Genomic DNA, 21,378 nt, shown 5'->3' with positions numbered 1-21,378 from the left:
AATTTTGAAGGACATGGGCAGACCTGGGCCAACACGGCCTCCGAGGTTTCCTCCGCTCACTGTTGGCCATGCTAACGGGCCAGGCATGGCCCCGTCCACACGCTGGTGGTTCTTAAGCTCCGTCATACATGAGAATCACAGGGGAAGATCCCCACCAGCCGGAGACCCTGATTCTGCAGGGCTGGGGCAGGCAGCCAGGAGCAGGGTGCTGGTCGACTACACACCAAGGGATTCAGACACTTATCGTGAGATGCTGCTGGAAGACAGTGCCCCAGGCTTTGGTCAGTCTTCTGAGGGAACAGCACCGTGGCCTGGGGCATCCATCACTGAGACTGGGGTTGTAGGCTCAGACAAGGGCCGAAGCAGAGGTAAATTGTCCTCGTCCGCTCCAAGCATGGCATTCCCTCCAGAGCATGGAATACTAGGCCAGTCACAGGGGACATCTACAGAGTGTGGATGAAAAAGGGGCCACATATTAAACCTGACAAGCTCAGGGGAGGCCAGCATGGCAGGCCCTACAAACTCAGAGATTGAAACGAACCACACAGGATGGTCTGAACATACAAATTCCTAACTGAAAGTGGGTCATGGCGGAAGTCATGTCCTAGGCTTGTCGCTTCCTTGACAAAGGTCAGTCTTTACCTGAAGGGAGCTTGAGCCTGTCTATTGTCTTTTTGCATCTGAGATAACATACCCTTGGAATGTCAGAGTCATCCCTTTTTCCGGACCCGTCAGGGCACACCTGCTGCACCAGAACACAAGACCACAGAACCCCTCATTGTTACCTCGTTCCCCAAATACCATCTCTATGTGCTGTAATGTTAAGTATTAACTACCCTGTACCCACCAATGTACAAGAAGCATGTGTCTCTCCATTTTACTTTACATCCAATCCCAGAGCTTTCCCTGCTTCGTTTCCTCCCACCCCCTTAATCTACCACCCACGAACTTCATGTAACCCTTCTTCCGTCTCCTCCTTTGATTCTAATATATAAGATAAACTGCAAAACTGCCATTCTCCAGAGCATTTCCTCAATTCATTGAGATTTTGCTTCCCAGCAATTGTCACCAGTTTGGCTCAAATAAACTGATAAAAATTTTCCACGGGTTTGGATGTTTCAACAGAAGGGAATGAAGTGCTTGGCCACCGCCTCCAAGTGAAGGACCCAGGCGGCCATTCCTGGCTGGCCACGGGCTGCTCTCGTCCGACCCGCAGAAACCCGACCGGCCTCACTACAGCCTGCCTCCTGGGGTCGGTGGAATAGTGACCTCCAGCCACCTCTGGATTGCGGGAACCTGAACACCTCCGGTCACTGGGAAAGGGGAACTATGCAGATGGGACTCTGGGAGCTGCTCAGATGACCTTAAGGAGGGAGAATCACAAGAGGCCTTAAAAGTAGCAGAAGGAGGAGGCAGAGGAGCACGTGGTGACAGAAGCAGGGCCAGGAGATGCTGTCGCTGGCTTTAAAGACACAGGGGCCATGAGCCGAAGAATGTGGGCGCATCTGAGCTGGAAAAGGCCAGGACACAGATGATCCACTAGGGTCCCCAGAAGGAGCCAGCACTGCCGACACCTTGATTTTAGCCCAGGAAGGCCTGTGTTGGACTTCTGAACTACAGCAAGATAATTCAGTGTGCGGGGGTCATCGTTAAGACCACAGAAGGAAAGCCACACAGCCCCTGGCTCTCTTAAGGGCCCGTCCCTGAGGCAGAGGGGCTGTCGGCGAGGACAGGGGGCCACGCTCGGCCCCAGTGCCAACTGCTTGCGGTTGCGTGTTCATTCCCACCCTGGGCATCCATTAGTTTCCTGCCAGTTTTCTATCAACTCAGCACACGAACGCCATTATTACTGGTGATGGCAGAAATGAGAGATGCCCTTCCCTGCATCCCCAGAGCAGACAAACTGAATTCCGGGTGGCGGCACTGAGCAGAGCCGTAGCTGTAAACACTTATTATGGCTCCTTTGTGCAGTTCAGTTCTGACCACACCCTTGAGTGACCGGCCTCCCAGCTGACAGGTGAGGAAACAGCTCTGAGAGGTCAAGTGATTGAGGGGCCTCTAATGAAGTCACATTCCACGGGGAGATTGAAAACTTGCTTGGAACGGACTGGAATACCCATTGTCTGCCGGATGATTTAGATATTCGCCTGGCGATTCTTATGTCATCAGACGTGACAACGTCAACTTCAGGTCAGTCAGTGTCTGAATGAGCACAGATTCTGAAATCGGTCCAGTGCAAAGAGATGGGCCTGATAAAAAGCATTCCAGGGGTGTAACCTAGAGACTTATCCCGGATATCCCAGGAAGAAGGACTTTGCGGCTATCTAGCAAAGTTATTTCCGACTCAATGTTTCAGCCTGTCAACCAAACACTTCCCTGACATGTCACCAAATGGGAAAAAGACAGCTTCCTTCGAGTAGCTGTTGACTGCACTACACAGATCCAAATCTGTTGGCTTCTGCTGTGGAAACCGTCTCAGGAATGTCACTGCTGGTTACATTCAGTGACTTGAATCCCCAGTGATATTTATGCTCCTCCCATGACCAAGAAAATATGAGATGGTAGCAAGGAGTCCACTCGGCAGGCAAGCGGGGCTGGCTTCTGGCCTGCAGACAGAGCCCCAAAGCCAGTGCACAAAATAAAAGCCCCGGCAGGGCCTCTGCAAGGCAGGATTGTGTGTCAGCATGAACTTCTGGACGGATCTGGGTGGTGTTAGATTGTGGATAATTAGAGGGCACGTCCAAGCCAGAAAGGAGGCCAGGAAAGGCAGGTGTTGGGCAGACTGGTTTCTCAGCCTCGGTGACCTCCCGGCCTGTCACTTAGCCTGGAGGAATAGGCCTTGACCTGTACCAGGTTTTCAGCCTCTTACTCATCAGAGAAATGCGTATGAAACCAAAACGCAGCTCCACTGTACACCCACCCGCATGCCTAAGTTATGTCCTTGTCTAAACTAGAGCGTGAAAGAAAAGTCAGATGTGCAAAAACACAGCCGCCCTCAGACACCGAAATGGTCAGCATGGAGCATGAGCCTCCCGGGACACACTTTAACTTGACAAAGAACTTCTGCAGGTGATACGTCACCTGATTTTGCAACGACCCCACGCGGTCGCTGTGCAGGGGGGCATCTTAACTCCACTTGAGGGCACTGAGCCCAACCCACCTGGGCTCAAGTCTAAAGCTTTCCAGCAACTTAGCTACAAGGAGAAAATTCTAGAATAGAAGGCAGGAGATGTGGGTGGTGGCTCTTAACATGAGACTTCACTTCTTCTCGTTGTAAAAATATATGTATGATCTGTAGTCCTGTCCGCCTACTGCAGACGTCGCCGTGGCACATTGGTTCTCAAACGTTCGTGCCTGTTTGTTTAAGATGCAGCATTCTGGACTCTATACCCCGAGGTTATGATGACAGTGTCTAAGATGGAGCCCAGAAATCTATGCTTTCAGTGAGACCTCCCACCCCGCCCCACCCACCCCCCATCATTGTTCCTACCAGGATGCTTTGGAGAGCAAAAGGGATGTGATTCATGATTAAACTGGCACCACAGTTGAATTGGGACCGATGTGAGCCAGCTGTGGCAGACCACACTCACGGAAACGTTCTGTAGGGTGTCACTGGAGGAATGGCATTGGCTGAGCCAGCAGGATTCTGACTCGTGCCCACCATAAACATCAGAAGAGGGTTTATGGTCCGCTGGGTATTAAAATGCAAAGACCAGACCTCAGGCAGGCTAAGTCTTTTAAGGCTCAGCGTCAATCACTGCCCTGTTGACTATCGCCCTTGTTTCTAAAAAGCATCTGAAGCAACACCAAATGGCAGTCACCTTCTACCAGTATAAGATGCCGTTCCGCCAGTGCCTCTTTTCGGCAACAGTCTCTGGTGTCCATTCAGCTGGTCTTCCTTCCTAAGGGAAGGCCTGAGTTAGCTCTCTGTGGTCACCTACGAGTAGGATGGACTCCTCTCCCAGCCTCTTGTGCAGTGACTTGTGGCTACGTCCAAGTGCAGGACCATGAAAAGAAAGTAGCCTTGGCCTGCGAAACTAACTGTTCTTAAAGACATGACCTTCCTTGCCTTTTCTTCCTTCTGGCTGGAACATGGACCTGACGGCTGGTGCTCTGGCAGCCATCTTGGACCATGAACTAACTTTGAACCATGAAGTAACCTTGGGAATGAAAGCCAAGGTGGAACAGGGGGCTTTGGAGAAACGGAGTTCCCTGAATGCAGAGGTGCTGTTCCAGCTGTGGACATGGTTTTTCCAGGCTCCTTGATTAGGAGAGAACCTTCTTCACCCTGCTGTTAGTTAGAATTCTTCTTTACTTGCATGCATACCTAATGCTAAAGATTTAGAATTTCGCCTTTTCCCTTCTCTCTCGGTCCATACTGGGGAGAAAGACAGAAAAGCAGGCGTGATGCTAGGGGTCTAGGAAAATATAGAAAATAGGGGGAGAGCTCTCCCCATGGCAACTGCTCAGGATTCTTTTGCACACGTCCTCTTAACTCAAGTCATCAATCATTCATGAGTCCGTCTCTCACCTAAGTATGGCACCTGTACAGGCATGAAGCTTTTTTAGATATATCTCCTTCGTCTCTCTCATCGGCTTGGTGAGGTGGGCACGGCAGTTACAATTAACCCACAAGTGGGTAAGGACACGGGAGCACAGAGAAGTGGCTTGTTCGATGCCACGCGGCTACCGCACACTCAGCACACATCCATTCTGGGGCACACAGACACCTCACTACTTGGAGGAGACAAATGCTCTCCGGTGTCTGTTTCCACCCCACCCTGAGCGATGCGTGACTGTGGCCTTCTGGCTGCTGCAGGTGTGGCTTCCGTGATCACACCCAGGCTCGTCACCCCCTCAAGCCACCGCATCCCTGAAATCACCAGCTCTGATGTGGACCTCATCAGAGCCACCTGTGTACTGATAGCTGACCCCAACTTCTCACCCTCGGGCCCCCACCTCACCTCTCAGCTTAGGGGCCCCAAACCCAACATCTCACTCACTAATGTTCCTCAAAAAATTAAAACTAGAACTGCCATGTGATCAGGAATCCCACTTCGGGTATATGCACAAAAGAACTGAAAGCGGGGTCTCAGGAGATACTCACATTCATGGCAGCATTGCTCGTACAAGCCAGGAGGCGAAAACCTCCCAGGTCCACCGATGGGTGAACGGCTAAGCAAACCGTGGGCTATTCATGCCGTCGTAGACATTGCCTGCTGTCTTCAGGCCTCTTGCCACGCACTCACCCACGCGGACTTTCTGACATTTACTGTGTTCTCTCCTGCAGCTACAGCCTTTGACCCCCCCGAATGTACTTCCTCAGCCCATCTCCACATCCGGCACCAATCTGCCTTCCACGTACCATGTTTCCCCGAAAATAAGACCTATCTGGACCATCAGTTCTAATGCATCTTATTTTACTGTAATGTAAGACCTGGTCTTATGTAATATAATATAATATAATATAATATAATATAATATAATTAATATAACATAACATAACATAACATAATATAATATAAATACTGGGTCTTAATTTTTGCTCCAAAAGATGCATTAGAGCTGATGGTCCAGCTAGGTCTTATTTTGGGGGAAACATGATACACCACCATTTTTTTCCACATCAACTCCTAAACTGCTAAAAGCATCGCTGATCCAGAGAGCATCCTGGGGGCTCCCGGTGACCCTCCCTGCTGCACATACTTCCTCTGCGGGCCTCCAGCAGTGTGTAATCCTTGCTCCCTTTACAGGGCGAGGCGTTGGAGGAAGGGCCGGCTTGCGTCTCTGGCGTCTGACAGAAAGGTTGCAGAACTGCTGTTTTCTTGCTTTGTAAGTTCCAGGTGAGCTCTGCGCGTCTCAGGGCCGCGGAGGGGCCAGTATGGGCCTTTCTCAGGTGCCTTAAAAGAAATTTAGTCGCGTCAGAGGCCTCATGTGCTCTCAAAACTTAAAAGCCACTCTTGATAATGAGTGTTAAGAAAGCACATAAACTTATAAAGCCGGAGGTGGCGGCTCGGATGACCAGAACCCAACTTCAAAGGCCTCTGGGCAGCTCTCTTTGGAAAAACTTGAAAGCAAACAGCAGATGTTAGGGGCAGATTCTCGGGCATTTTACAAGCGTGTGTTGGGCACTTAGCACCTGCCAGGGGCCCAGGGGTCAGAGGGCAGGCTTCTGACTGAGTGACAGCTGAGGTCGGCCCAGTGAAGGACGCCAGCCCTCCCTCTTTCTGTGTGTGCCTATTGCTGGCCGCTGTGCCCCGGGCCTCCTTCTAGGAACCTTGGAGACACCAGCAATGAAGCCGTCTTTGCTCGGGTGGCGTGCACGGAGGAAGTCAGACAACTGAAATACAGTTAGTAAAATCAGGCACTACAACTGCAGGTGGTAATTACTGATGGGAGAGGAGTAGAGCACAGGGGGAAGAGAGGGCCTCTTGGAGAAAAGGAGGACCGTGGAGCGGGAAGGAAGTGAGTCAGGAAACCAGGGTTCCAGGTAAAGGAACCACTGCCCTGCACACTAAAGGGGCCTCCCTGCGGGCTCCGCCCTCCGGCCCAGCAGGTCCTTGCCGTGTTGGTCACCTGTGTGCTGGCAGCGAGCACACTAGCTCGTTTTTAGTCAAAGGAATATTGTTCTTGTAGCCTTCAGGTGAGGGAGTGACGTGCCACCTGGAAAGGGAGGTGGCAGCGCAGGAGCCCAGGACGGTCACGGGAATGACATACAACTCTCAACATCTGCAACGCCTCCAGCCTCCCTGAGAGCCAGGCTCTCAGCGTCTGACAACTGCAGCAACTCAATTAATTCGTAATTTACTTATATAGTAATCACCCCACCGAGGCCAAGTACACTCGCGTCTGTCCATCCGTGTGACTGACCACATGGGGTAGAGGAAATGAACAAGGAGGCCGAGGAGGGGTGGATGGGGCAGCCGGCGGCACCTCCCGGGGGGACTGAGAAGCTAAGCTGTTCATCGGAAAGGGTGTCGGTGGGCTGTCACAGGGTGGGGACACCTTAGGGGAAAGGACAGCAGTGGAAGTCATGAAAAATCCCGAAAGAAGAGCATGAGGGCTTCAGACAGCAGACGGCTTCGCCGGCTCCCACAGCCTGTCTGTTTCCTTCCCTTTCTGTGCCTGTGGCCTCAGGCAGAGCCCGGAGCGGCCTCAGAGAAGGGCAGGTGCTAATCCTGTGCTCGAATCCAACAGGGTCACCATGCTACAGCTCCAAAAAGGTCTCCCCGGCTCCCACCGCTCTCCCCGCAATCCCCGTCACTCGCGGCTGCGTTCCCTGCGGCTTGCAGGGTGGGGACAGCAGAATGACCATTTCCTCACTCAGGGTCAGCCAAGTCTCATGACAAAAGGTGGTGTGATTCAGTCAGCTTTCCAGAATGACACAACCTTCCAGAGGCGGTGTTCCTGTTTTACACCGGGTGAGAGCCAAGTTTCCAAAAAACACGGTGTTTCCACACTTGGCTGTCAGCAGAGGGGGAGCGTTACACAACTGCAGCGGATAGGGACATGCCTGGACATCAGGACAGCAAAGGGGCAATGCTGGAAAATGGGCACATTTACAATTATGTGCCCTCTCTAGTGCCCCCAGCTCAGAAAGTGACTGCACCCACCTCTTCTTCCAAGAGCAGAGTGGGGAGGAGAAGGGCTCTTGCAGAGGGAGACGGCATCACTGCATGAGCTCTGCCAGTCACTTTTGTTAAACAGGAAGGCTGGCACTTGGAAATCCTGGAATGCCAGCATGCATGGCGGGCTCCACGAAGAGACCCTGAAAGGTGGGGCGAATTCCCTCAAGCGACAAACTGTTAACACAGTCACAGGAAGAGGGCATGCTGCAATGCACTCTTGCAACACCAACCCTGTAGAGGAAAGCGGCTTGTGTGCTTGGGTCCCCAACCTTTCCCCTGAATGTCACCCATCAATGTGCAGGGGCCTAGGAGCTGCTGATGGTATTAGCAACGAGCAGGCATTAACAAAGCTGTCACAGCACACCCAGCAGCAGTCACCGAGTTAATTCCCTTCATTAATAATATCCTAATTTGCATGATTAATATGTCATAGTCGATAAACACAAGCGGCTACGAATAAAATCACTGAACAAAAATGCCACCTGCTGAGCAAAAAGAATAAGACAAATAAATGACTTGACATGGCTAAATGAGCAGGCGATGCTGTGGTTCCCCTAAAACAATGTTCGAAATGCTTGAAATATCGCCATTATTGGGACAAGGGGTTGAGGAATGCAGAGACAAGCATTCCAGATGCTTCTAGGGAAGGATGAGCTCCAGGCATTCACGACTGGCTGGCCACCTTTGGACAATTACAAAATCCCAGACCGGGAGGAATCCTGCCTGCTCCCTGGGCTCCTTGCCCTGCTTCCTGAGCCAACCCCAGGCCACGGGGCGGAACATTCCAGGCCACAGTGGTGCCACCGTCAGCCCAGATCTACGTCTTCCTCCCTCTGCAAGCCTCAGCGATTTCTGGCTTGAGATGGGGGGCGGGACTGCGGCCAATGGCACGGTGCCTGCAGAGAGCAGAGGGAAAGGGAAACTGGGGAGACTCTGGAAGGGCCTCCCGATGGGTTGTCCAGAGCCTGCGGAGACACTGGCCCAATGCCAGGCGCAGTGCTGGGTGCTGGGGAGAAATTCATACATGGGTCCAGGGTGCAGACAATGGCCGACACCCTGGAAGGCAGAGCAGCCACGGTGGAGGGCAGCCTGTCCAGCAGAACCATCTGCCAGGACGGGAATGTTCTAGATCTACCACGTCCATGTGGCAGCCACAGACCTGCCCCATGGACTTAGCCCCTGAAATGTGGCAGGTCTGTGGCTCAGGACTGGTTAGTCCATTTCCTGCCATTTTCGTTAGTGTACCCGAAAGGAAACAAGCACTCAGGAGCCCAGATGGAAATGGGGTTATTTGGGGGTCAGGTTCAACCACCTACTACTGACGACCTAGATGGTTAGATGTTGTGTTGTTGTTGAAAGATCAGCTACCAACCCAGCAAGAACCGTTTCCCCAGCCACGGCTCCTTGTGGGCGTGACGTCACCTTTCATGTGCCTTTCCCATCCCCCCTTGTTTCAAGTTGTCCCTGGGCCACAGACTAATTGGTTGCACAGGTTCTCAGATGCTAACTTTTCCTCCTGATAAAACATAAAAGAATTAAAGGAAAAAATAAAGATGCCAGGCCCTGAGACCATTAAAAAATTAATTGCTCAGTTTTGACCTAAGTGACAAAAAAGTCCCAAACTTCCTCAAGGTCAGGATTGTAAGCGTAAAAAGGAAACTGGGAGAATTTAGAAAACACTTGCTTCAAATTATCATCCTTAGCCATCGCACCAGTGGCTCCTGCTGACCAGGTTAAGCCAAGTCGAGGGACTCCCATGCTTCCAGATTCATAAAAATACGAGAAAATGATTAACCAAAAATAATTAGACGTGCTTGGCAAGGTCAAGGTGCCAGGAAAAGTCCTTGAGTAAAAAGCCAGGACCCCGGGAGTAATCTGAGCACAATCTGAACTATCTCATATATGGCCTCTGTTTTCATTGGCACGGGAGGTGGAAAACATGAAGCCATGGCGACAACAGAGTAAAATCTAGTACATCCAGGCTAACCCTTGATACTTGGAAGACTTAAAACCCTCTCTGAAACTTTGCAGGAAGCAGGCATAAGCCAATTTGAGCAAAGCAGACAAGGGTAAGTTTAGAAGAGGAAAAACACTGTCATTGTGCAATAGTTGTCCTGGAGAACAGACAAACTATGAGGCAAGGAGCAACACCACTGATCCAAACGCAAGCCAGGGGTTCTGCCAAAAAGGTAAAGCACAGAAAAATAATCTGCTGTGGGGCTGGGAAGAGGCTGGGAGAACCAGTGGCGCTACCCAGACTGCACGGTCACGGAGTTATCCAGCTGTGCTGTTCAAGACGACCTCCACTGTCTTCCGCAAAGGTTCCTAGCAGCGATCCACCCAGACTGCATAGACACGGCCCAGCAGGGTCCAGCTCGACTGACCCAACATCTGGCTCACAGGTGGGGCCGGGCATCTTCACTTTTGAAGTGTCCTCTCCCTGCCGAAGGACTCATGGCCATTGTATGTGTCTGTGGCTGAGCCCAGGCCTTTCCTGTCACCCTCCACACAGACGAGTCCAAGATTAACAGCAAGTGTTTCCCACTTTGGTTTTCTCTCCTCTCTTTTCAGTGAAAACAGGCTTTTCAATTTGTGACTGGCAAAACAGGATTGAGACTACAGAAGTTGGTGCCATGACGACAAATGTGTTCTTAAACCATCACAGCTTTGGGAGCTCCATCAACATTTTGTTTTTCTCAGTTAAGGTTAAGAAGAGAGGACACATCTTTAAAATGCCAATAACATGTGCTGCAGCTCAGTCGCTGACATTGAACAGGACCCCAGCGGCAGCCCCCACACATCCATCCCGAGACTCAGACCTGTGTACCCAGAGAGCACTGAATTTTGAGGTGTCTGTCTATGAACACATCACAAGGTTTAAGCCCTGGGCCTGAAGACCATGGGGAAAGTGAAGGAGGGGAACACACTCCACCTGCTGGGGTCCAGCTGGTCCCACCCAACGTTGGTTCAGAGACATGCAAGCTCCAAGCTCAGGGGCATAGCGGCCATCACCCCATGGGCATGTGAGCTCATCTTTGTCCAGGGATTGTGGGAACCACCGATGGCTAAGACACAAGCCCTGCTGTCGGAGGGCTTCTGGTTTAACAGGGAAGCACCCACATACTACTAGTGCTGGTGAAAAATCCAGTAAGAACCAAAGAAGGGTTGTAGAATGTCACGGAGAGGGAAAAACCATCTCCTCTAAGCTAAGCCTTGGATCATGGTGCAACTCTCCCAGCCTCAGTTCTAGAAACACACCTTGAATCAATATAAATTAACTCTACCATAATATCTAATATCATGTGAGAATTATTGGTTTCCAGGTGCAGTTCCCCTCAGACGGCTCACTGAGCAGGACCTGTGATGTGTCTGCCCCTGAGCACCGGACATAGAATCTAGCCTGAGGAGGCACCGAGAATTAGTGATTTGTTATCTGATTACATCAACATATAAACACGCTGTGGGATTCAAGGATTCTCGTGACTTCCTAATTCACAAGGATACACATTAGGATGGTGAAGGTCTTTTTATCATCTCCCAGCTTGTTTATCAAGCTCAGAGGGAAAGAGATGCAGAAAGAAGGTGAGGCTGAAGGAAGACAGCATCATCAGATTTTCCGGTGAATACTTTTAGTCAAGGCTTTATGCTTACAAAATAGTGCTCAAGTTCACCCAGTACTTGGAAGACACGGGAAAGAAAATGCAAGGGGTTATGATGACGCTTCTCCTAAAACTATTCCAAGGGTAGTCGGGGACCAGTGGCCAGCACCGCCTGGGAGCCTGTGGACGCTGGGCCCGCCCAGACCTGCGCAATGAGCCCTGCAGGCTGACTGGTGAGGTGAAGGAACGCTGAAGTTTGGATAGATCTGCTTAAAAGAGTCTCCACTTACAGGTTTCCTACCTTATCTTTACAAAAGAAAAAAGAAGCGTTGGGGAGCACAGACATTTACGTGTACCCCCAAAGGTCACACCTGTGGTCATTCCAAAGGACGATGGTGCAGACCACCTTCCAGCAGCGGCTGGAATCCCAAGAAAAGGACTCTGTGGCCAAACACCTGGAAAGCGTCTTTAACCTGATGGGAAGGTCTCCCAGCTCGGGACAGACACATCACAGGGTCAACCGATAATGCTCAGCCAAACAAGCCCTCTGACGCAGTCGCCACAGGTCATGACCAGAGAGAGGGCGGGAAAGGTCACACCTGCTGGACACACACAGATGCCGTCCTCCAGCTTCCCTCAGAAGCCTCAGGTGCTTCCAAAGCAGTCACACTGATGCACTCAGGCAGCGCGGTTGCATTAGAGGAAGGTTTTATTTCTACAGCCACGTTTTACTTTGACAGAAGGCGGAGTGGGTGAGGGCTACAGTGGGGGTAGGGGGTGGGGAGACGGCGGGAACGGGGATACCAGCTTGCCCGAGGGCCGCTCTGCTCTTCCCCTGGGTGCAGGACCATTCAGAAGCAGAAATGAGTTCTCTGAGACCTGCCAGGTGAACTCGCTGGCCCAAAGTACACAGAGGTGAGTGCGGGAGCCAGTATGTGTACCTGTATCTGTTTAATACGGTGACAATAGTTTCATGAAAGGCCTGGGGAGTGAGGAACGCAGCCAGAGAATCCGGCTACTGTAGACATCAAGTTCAGCAGGTGTGGACTTACAGCGTGTTTATTGCCCAAACACAAGACCAAAAAATATTTCTAACCTTACATAAATTTTTTAGTAATTTAAATATATAAATATATCTATATCTAGATAGATAGATCCATAGATATAGTCTTATATCTTCTTTCTAGGAGGTTATGCAAATATGCTTAAAACCCACACGACCAAGAGAGGGAGGACTAAGAGAAGCAGATTGTCGGAGCTGGGAACAGTTTCCAGCGTCGCCTGATGACTTCTGGGTTGCCTTCCGATGTTTGACAACGTTCATGGCTTATTCCAGGTCACATGATGAGTGACGGAGTCAGAACCAGAACTCAGAGCCTCCGATTCACAGGCTGAACTGCCCGACACCACATTGCTTTCAAAATTGTATACACACACACTTTCTTAGTTATGGTCACATAGAATGTTCCAGTAAGATGATTCGTGGACACAGTCAAGGGAGCAACTGAGCAGACAGTAATCTTCCTCTTCCTAGTTTCCCACTCGGCTAAAAGAGGAAATGAGGGGCATTCTAAATTAAACACATTATTCTATTTCCTCTGCAGGAATCTCATGTCTGAAACGTATTAATAGAAACGTTTATAGCTTTTCGAGAAATGCTATGAAAATAGGAATATTTTTAAAAACTAACAAAGAAGCTATAATACATTATTCACTACCCAAAGTAGCATGTAGAGTTTACAAGCAGAGGATTACTGAATAGTTATGCAAAGTGCCCCATGCGAAAACACGCCTGAGTGGATGGTCTAAGGCAGTAGTTCTCAAAGCGTGATCCCAGACGAACATGTCAGCACGTTCTGGAACTTCTCAGAAACGATGGGACAAGCAGAGGGTGGGGCCCAGCCACCCGCTTTGTCACAAGCCCCCCCACTCCCACCTCCACCCGGTGGTGTTCTGATGCAGGCTGGAGTTTGAGAACCTATGGCCTGATACAATGAGGTTCCCGGCTTCCTGGGGTGGGGGTGGGGGGCCCTAAGATAAGCGTGGCTCTTGTCCAGGACCTGGTATGACACAGTCGTGGTGTAATGATATTCTTTTCACTATTTCACCCCCACGAAAACCACAAGCTTCTCTTTGGTTAAGAGCATTCTTAGGCAGGTCGCTGATTGAATCATTAGTAACAAAATCAAACTGAAATCATGTTCCATAAACATGATCTATTATCATCGGTATTATGTACTGAAAAAAAAATTACACATGTGACAAATAGTTCCGAAAGGTTGCCTCACTCCACACCAAGAGTAGAAAATTAAGGCTCTAAAAAAAATTAAAAAACACTTGGAAACTTCTCGGTGTTCCCAAGGAAGCGGGGAGTGGGTTACGTGCCAGGCCACAGTAGGTTACCGTAGCCTGCTAGCAGATGACTGCAATGCAGCCCTGGGTCTGCAGGAAATATCACCAGGGGCCTTGCGAGCAATGCAGACCCAGGCCCCAGACTCTGCATGTTAACAGGACGCCCTGGGCATTGTGTGCACATTAAAGTCTGAGAAGCGATGCATTCGATGGGGCCTGATCAATACTGGGTGAAGGAGGGTTTCCTCCCCTTTTGTCTTTTGTACCAAGGAAGAGCCGACTGCTATCAAACAAGACGGAGCGATTATTCAGTGTTTTCTGTGAGTACGGCACTGGAGAGGGCATTCTTTTGGAAAAGGGGAATTTGGTTTTTTTTCCTTCCTACATAGACTGATTTAAATTAAAGTAACAACTGGCCACTTGGTCACACATGGGAAGGAGACATTGAAATGTGTCTTGAAGAAAGAAGACTTCACCCAATTTCTTTAAGTTAAAGGAAACTTGAAACAGCGGAGTGGGGGATTTTCAAGGTGCAAGCGAGAGGCAACCGGGAAAACGTGGCATCTCAGGAGAGTCGCCCACAGGCCTCTGCTCACAGAATGGGGTGGGGCGGGTGGAGAAGAGCTGAGGAGGGAAGTGAGAAAACTGAGGCAACGCCGCTCCTGGTGTCAGATGACCTCGATGTTATCAAGTCTAGGGTGAGGCCATCTTCCCCGGGAAATGGGAAGCCACCACAGGTGAGTTCAGCAGGCCCCACGGGGAGTGCCACCCAGCAGGGGCGCCTGGGCTGGCTGGAGAGCAGGAATCTGAGGAGACCCCTGGCATAGGTGGGTGCTTCCCCCACGGCTCTGTTATCCGGACACAGAGTTGAGAGAGATGGCAGCTTTGCAAAGACACAAATCCGAGGTTTTTGTTGAAAGGACTCAGAGCAGTTCTGCTGGGCATCCCGGCCTTGTCCGCTGAGATGTCTGTGCCTCACTTCATAGTAAGCGCAGCTGTAATACTCTCTTTAGGGAGAAAGATGCCCTAGCCCTTCTGTTACATTATTAACGGCTTTCCTAGGGGCTGGCCTATTACTCTACTCCCACAACATGAGCCGTATCCTTAGCACCATGCTGGCGAATCAAAGACCTGTGTACCCTGGTTGAAAAATAAAATGTATCGACTGCAAGAACAGGAAATCATTCTCCAGCCTCATAAATAATGTTCCTTCCGTGTCAAATGCTTTTCTCACAGCACAGACTTCAGAACCCGTTTGCATCAAGCACATCACTTTCAGAGACAAGCTTCCCAAATGCTCACTGATGGGGAAGCAGTCACTCGAGCTTGTGCCCCACCCGTGCCGTCATCACAGGTCCGTACCATCCAGCAGCCCCAGCTAAGGCTGTCAGGACACCAGTTACAAAGCACCGTGGCCAACCGGAGATGACAGGGCGGGAGGCCCCGCACAAGGCACGAGACTAAACCCCGAGAAGGGCTCTGTGCGTCCTCTTCTTGAGAACACGTGTGGCTGTACCAGTTGTAAAAATCACAGCGTGTCATGGGCTTCATATCTGTTGTTCATACAGAACACCTGAAGCATAAGTAGGGCAGGCAGTCGATTTTTTGTACAGTTGCAAAGTGTGAAATGATACATCAAATCCAAACAGACAGTAACAAGTGAAGGGTGTGTACTGCAATCCCTAGAGCAACCACTGAAAAAAGGCCCAAACGCTACAGCATCCAAAGACAATAGATCAAGTAAAATAGAATTTTTTAAAAAAAACAACTAACTCTAACTACAGGAAAGGAAGAGATAAAAAGGGAAGACAAACGGAAGACAAATAGCAAAATCATATCAATAATTACAATAAATGTAGAGGGTTTAAGTCTCCAGAGAAAAGACAGAGATATTCAAATGAGACCTAGAGGTATGCTGTCTACGAGCAACGCACTGAAAATATAAATACACAGATAAGCTGAAAGCAAAAGTATGGAAAAGGCAGATGAGCAAGCAGTGAGGAGGCTGGAGTCGCTACGTTAACGTCAGATCAAAGACACCTGAAGACAGAGTATTACCAGACATAAAGAGGGACTTTTCATAATGATAAAGGGTCAATTTATCACCAAGTCCTAACAATAATAAATGTGTATGTGCCTAGCAACAAAGCTTCAGAATACACGAGGCAAGACTGAACAGCACCGAAGGGAGAAGGGGGCAGCTGCAGAGGCGCCCCACGTGCACACGGGCACACAGCTCAGAGCTACGTCCAAGCCAGCGGGCAGCACACATGCCCTTTACCAAATCACCCACAAATCAAGAGAAACCCTTTCCCCCGTTGTGAGCAGAGATCCCGGCCAGAGGGAAAGCCACCCGAGCCACCTGTGTTGTCTAGCAGTGTATACAGCAGGAACTCACTGAGGGTTTGTGGAATGAAAGCAAAGGAAGGAGGGAGGGAGGGAAGGGGGAGGGAGGGAGGGAGGCAGATTTGGACTCACAGAGACCTGGATTTGATTCCTGCTCTGCCACTCATGTGCAATAGCTCTGAGCAAATTTCTTAATTCAGGACTCAATGTCTTCACTTGCCAGGTAACAGATTAAATAACAGAGGCGATATTGGTCGTTTATATTTGGACAATAGCCAAAGACAAGGGGCTGCAAAGCGGCCTCGCAGCCTGTCCACCCCCAGCTCTTCTTCCCCATTCGACGTCCTCCCTCCGGGCTGGTCTCCCTCTGGAATCCCACTCCCGACGCCCAGCTGGCTGCCAGCCTCGCCCTCTCCCACACGCTCTCCCACACCGCCCAGCCTTGGTGGAACCCGGCTGTCCAGCGGCCACCTGGCCTGTAGCTGTCCGCAGTGCGAACGGCCCATTCCCCCACAGGCCTCAGTCTGTCCGTCTGTGTGAGTCTCCTGGGGCTGATGTAACGAAGCACCACACACGGGAGGCTTAAAACCACGGACGTTTATTGTCTCACAGTCCTGGAGGCCAGAGGTCTGTAATCGAGGTGTTGCTGGGTTCATACTCCCACTGGAGGTGCTGGGGGAGGAGCCTTCCTGCCTCTTCCAGCTGCTGGTGGCTCCTGGCCGTCCTTGGCACCCCTTGCTGGCAGCTCCATAACTCCAGTCTGTCTCCATCATTACATGGCCTCTGTCTTGTGTCTCCTCTCTCTGTGTCCCTTTCCTCTCGTAAGGGCACCAGTCATATTAGATTGAGGGCCCACCCTGCTCCAGTGTGACCTCATCGTGACTAATCACATCTACAATGACCCTATTTCTAAGGTTGTATTCTGAGGTTCCAGAAAGACATGAATTAGGGGGCCCCTATCGCACCCAGTGTGCCGTTGCCCACAGCCACGTACCATCTTCCCAGTCCTGTCTTCATCCCCTGGGGAGTCGGGCGCCTGGCATGGGCCCACCTCCACACCCCAAACCTGCCATCAGCCCGAGCAGTCTGCTCCCGCACAAACACGTCCCATCCCCAGGCCAGCCTGGGTTCCCTGCCATCCACGGCCCTGCAGACACTCCATACCATTCAGCCACCAATCGTGGGGCCGCTCCGAGGACTCTGTCACTGGCAGCTGCTGCCCCTCTGAAGCCAGGTACTCACAAAACCTGTGACGGGAGCCTCTTCTCTGCCAGAAGGCGCATTCAGTGACACGTGTAGGTGCCTAGGTTACATCAGTGGGCAAAGCAAGACCTACTGTCTGGAGTTGGCACCATGCTCTCGGTGCCCCCAGGGGAGGCGGGAGGTCCTCCCCCCCATGACATCCTCCTGCTTCCACTTCCTTCTCACCCCCACCCCCCCCGAGGCCACGGCCCCACCAACCACTAGGCAGTATCCTAACCTTCCTTGCCCCGTTGCCTTTCCTTTGTTCCGGCCGGAAAACCCAGCTCTGGATGCCCCCAAATGGCGAGTCCTCTCCACCCAGAGTGCAGCACAGAGCGGGACACCCCGCCCTGCAGACCCTGGGGAATCACATCACAAACCTCACTGGCCGTCAGTACTGGCACACATTGCTGTCACGCCCTCACTCTTAGCTGCAGTGGCTCCTCCTTCTTCAGCAGAAACTGAACATTCCCCACCCGCCCCTGCAACACCCTCAAGCCCACCCACCATCCCCACCCCTCCGCTGCCCCGTGCTTTCCTGGGAGAGGCGGCCCTCCTGGTGATCACGTAAACCCCTGCGCCTGGCGTCCCAGACACACACCAGTCTGAATTACCCCTTTTCTCCCTCTTTTTTTTTCTCTCTCTCTTTCTACTGGAATCTTCCACCAGCACTTAAATGTGTTCATCTCTCCCATTTTCAGAACACCCTCCATCTCCATCCACATTCTCCCCCAGTTTCCATTACCTCCCCGCTCCTGGTTGAGCCTCCTGGTTGCAGCAGCCTGGCTGCGCCTGCCCTCCCCAGGGTCCCATGGGCCACCTCGCCTCCACCTTCCTCAGTCTCATTTGCTGCTGCCGACTCCTTTGGGGGACACACTCCCCGGGACTTCAGGACCACAGACCTTCTTATCCCTTGGGCCTTCCATCCCGGGGCCCTGCGCAGCCTCCTTCCCTCCTCTGCACCCCAGGGCTGTCCGAGGCTCACTGATGGGTCTCTCCACACCATCTGCCTTGGCGCATCCTCCACTGGCTCCATTACCATTTGCAGTGGTCTCCATGATTGATTCAGCCACAACCTTTCTTATCAAAGGGGTCATCTCTCAGCTAATCTTGACTCTTCTTCTCTCCTTTTGAGTGACTGACGTAGGAGTGGACACTGTGATCCAGCAGTGCCCACAGAAGCAGCTCCGAGCTCTTTCTGCCCCAGGTTCTGATGCTGTGCCCACTGCTGGCTGTGGAAGCTGGCTGCCAGGCAGCTGCGTGGAGGTCCTGAGAAACATACCCAGGACAGCAGACGCGTTAGGACCGTGGGGCAAACTTAGACCAGCTGGAGACAAGAGACAGAGATCTAACAGATATGTTTTGTTTTTTTCCTTTCCCCGAAAGGCTTGTTCTTGCAAAGCGGGTGGGTGTCTCTCCACAGCCTGTATGGAAGGTGTCCTGTGTGACTAGGCAATGGTGTGTTTCCTGCACAGCCACGGCCAGATCCACAAGACACAGCCTTGGGCGTGCTCCTCCGTCTTCACCTGTTCCCTTCACTCTTGCTGGGATGGCACTTGCCAGTAACGTAGCAAACAACCCAAGACACTCCCCAACATACAGAACATCTATCCTGCTATCAAAGTGACAGCATAACCACTCCACACCCACTGACATGACTAGAATAAAAAGTCAGGTGGTAAGAAGGGTTGGCGAGAATCCTCGTCCACTGCTGCTGGGATGGAAACGGTACAGCTGCTTTGGAACAGCCAGCAGTTACACAAAAGGTCAAAGACTGAGTTACTGTACGGCCAGCAACTCCACTCCCAACAGCCCACCCAGAGATGTATGTCCACACTGAAACTTCCCCACAAGTGTCCACTGAAGCATTATTCATCATCGCCAAAAAGGGAAAACACTGCAATCATCCGTCAGCTGCAGAATGGATAACCAGATAATGGGATATTATTCCTCCATCAAAAGGAATGCAGTACTGACACACGCTGCGTGGATGACCCTGGAAACACGACGCTACGTGAAAGAAGCCAGACACAAAAGACCACATGTTGCAGAGTCCCATTCATACGAAACTCCAGAACAGAGGAAACCTAGAGAGACAGAAAATAGATTTGGGGTTGCCTAGGGCTGGGGAGTGGAGGCTGGGAGTGTGGGGTGGCGGTGGGATGGGGGATGACAGCTAAAGCATAGGCAGTTCCTTTTGAGTGATGAAAGTATTCGAAAATTGACTGTGGCACAACATTGTGAATATACCAAGCCACCGAATGGTACACTTTCAATGGGTGAATTGCAGGGTTTGTGAATTACAGGAATCCCTGCATACACCAGCTCAGCGGGTGAGCAAAGAGTTACTGGGCCTCATATACCTGAATGAACCATAGATGTACCGTCATGTATCCAACCAGTTTCCTATCGGTTGATGGGTGGGCAGCTTTTTATTTCTTACCATTACAGAGTTCCAATGTTACTGTGACAACATAGATGATGGATAGATCTACCTATCTTCATGTCCTTACTTATGCAGGGTGGAGTGGAGAGTATGACCAACACCTAGATTACAATATTCCTTAAAGCCAAAACTGCCTTGCACCTTTGGGGACAAAGCATATCATGGTAAGCAGGGCTTGGAGAGGAACAGAGAGAGTGTGGAAGCCTGATTCTGACCCACCCACAGGGACAGGAGAAGGTGGAACCCCTGCATTCCAGCCACTGCCACTTTTGTCTGGATCATGCTCAAGAAATGAAAACCACTCACATTATTAGAGAGGCTATGTCTTGCTTAAACACAAGGGTTCGAGAGCAACTTTCAGCGATAACCTACCATGAGGACGCGTTTTAAAATCTATGCTGTCGCGGACGTAGTAGAAGAAGGCTAGGTTTAGGTTCATGCCCGGCTGGCTTCCTGGACTGGGTCGGCCCCAGCACCTCCAGGCGGTGTCTGGATTGTTAAGTTAGAAGTGGCAGAGGAGACACCCGTACTCACGCTGGGGCACGTGACACGCTAATGAATGGCACATGTCTTTCCACACGTCTCAAATTTGTTTCCTCCACTTGGTACAGTCACGAGTGTGGATGCAGCTGCGGTAAGCATTACTTTGCCTTGAAACCTCCTGCTTCATCGTGATAAATTCCCGTGAGCCCTCCCCCTACATGAACTGAGAAACACCGGTATCTCAAGATGTGTCCGGTGCTTCCTTAGCCCTGGGCCCCAGGCCTTGATGCCTGATGCCACACGGCGTGTTTCAGGCTGGCTGGGCCTGCAGGTCCCTCTGCTGAGACCCTGTGCGGGTCACAGCTCAGCCCCCGTCTCTGCTCAGCTGCGGACACTACAGACCAGAAACTGTTTCCTGTCCAAGAACATTCTAAACGCTGCTCTTGCCCAACCGGGCGTGGGTTTGCAGCTGGCCCGGGGCCTGCCGCCTGCTTGGCTGGGGCGACCCAGGTGGCCACAGGATATGAACACGTGGCCCCCCGACAGGGTGAAACAGCGTTTTCCCTGGGTGCTTTGGACGGCGTGCTTTCCCACGGTGAGGGACAGGCAATGGACACGGGAAGGAACTACTGCGTGAGTGAGACGGGGCTTCTGCACGTTTCCACGACCCGGCTCCGAACCCCCGGTCGCCCGCGCACAGCACGTTGCCCGCGGCGCGCCCCGCGTCCCCAACGGGCCCCCGGCTTTCCAGGGGCAGGTGGGGACCCGCGGCAGCGTCGGCGGCGCCGGCAGGACCAGGTCCGAGCACCGGCAGGTGACTCGGCGGGAGCGGGACGACCTGGGACGCCCGAGGGGAGGGTCCGGCCGGCGGGGAAGCTCGTCCTCCGGCCACGTGTGCGTCAGGGTCTAGGGTCCAAGCGGCTCAGCCCCCGGCGCGGGCCGCGCGTCTGCGCTTCCCCGCCCGGCTCGGAACCCGCGCGGCGCCGCCTCCCGCGGCCGGAGGGGAGGGAGGACCGGCCCCCCGCCCCCAGCCGCGTCCGCCCGCCCGCGGGTCCCCAGCAGCCCGCGCGGCGCCCCGGCCCCGTGCGCCCGCCGTCCGCGCTCCCGAGCCAGCGGCCGGCGGTGGCGTGTGCGCACGTCATATGGGCCGCCCGCCCCCGATTGGCCGCGGCCGCCTCACCAGACCGCGAGCGGACGGGGGCGCGGGGGGGCGGGGCGCGCGGAGGCCACGCCCCCGGCGCGCGGGGGGGCGGGGGCCGCGCGGGGTCACGTGGCCCGGGCC

General features: G+C 52.3%; 1 long non-coding RNA gene across 1 annotated transcript in view; it reads right to left on the bottom strand.

The window, feature by feature from the left end:
• LOC109453044 (uncharacterized) overlaps positions 1–5,901 on the bottom strand; it is a 30,688-nt gene extending 24,787 nt beyond the window's left edge. Inside the window, exon 1 of the long non-coding RNA XR_016021875.1 lies at positions 5,707–5,901. This is a non-coding gene — a long non-coding RNA (uncharacterized LOC109453044). The remainder of the gene's footprint in view (positions 1–5,706) is intronic.
• Between the last annotated feature and the right edge of the window lie 15,477 nt (positions 5,902–21,378).

The sequence above is a fragment of the Rhinolophus sinicus genome, chromosome 8 (assembly GCF_057876585.1).
Source record: "Rhinolophus sinicus isolate RSI-liver-muscle chromosome 8, RSI-T2T, whole genome shotgun sequence".
NCBI lineage: Eukaryota > Metazoa > Chordata > Mammalia > Chiroptera > Rhinolophidae > Rhinolophus > Rhinolophus sinicus.
This window is presented reverse-complemented; position numbering and strand designations above follow the sequence as displayed.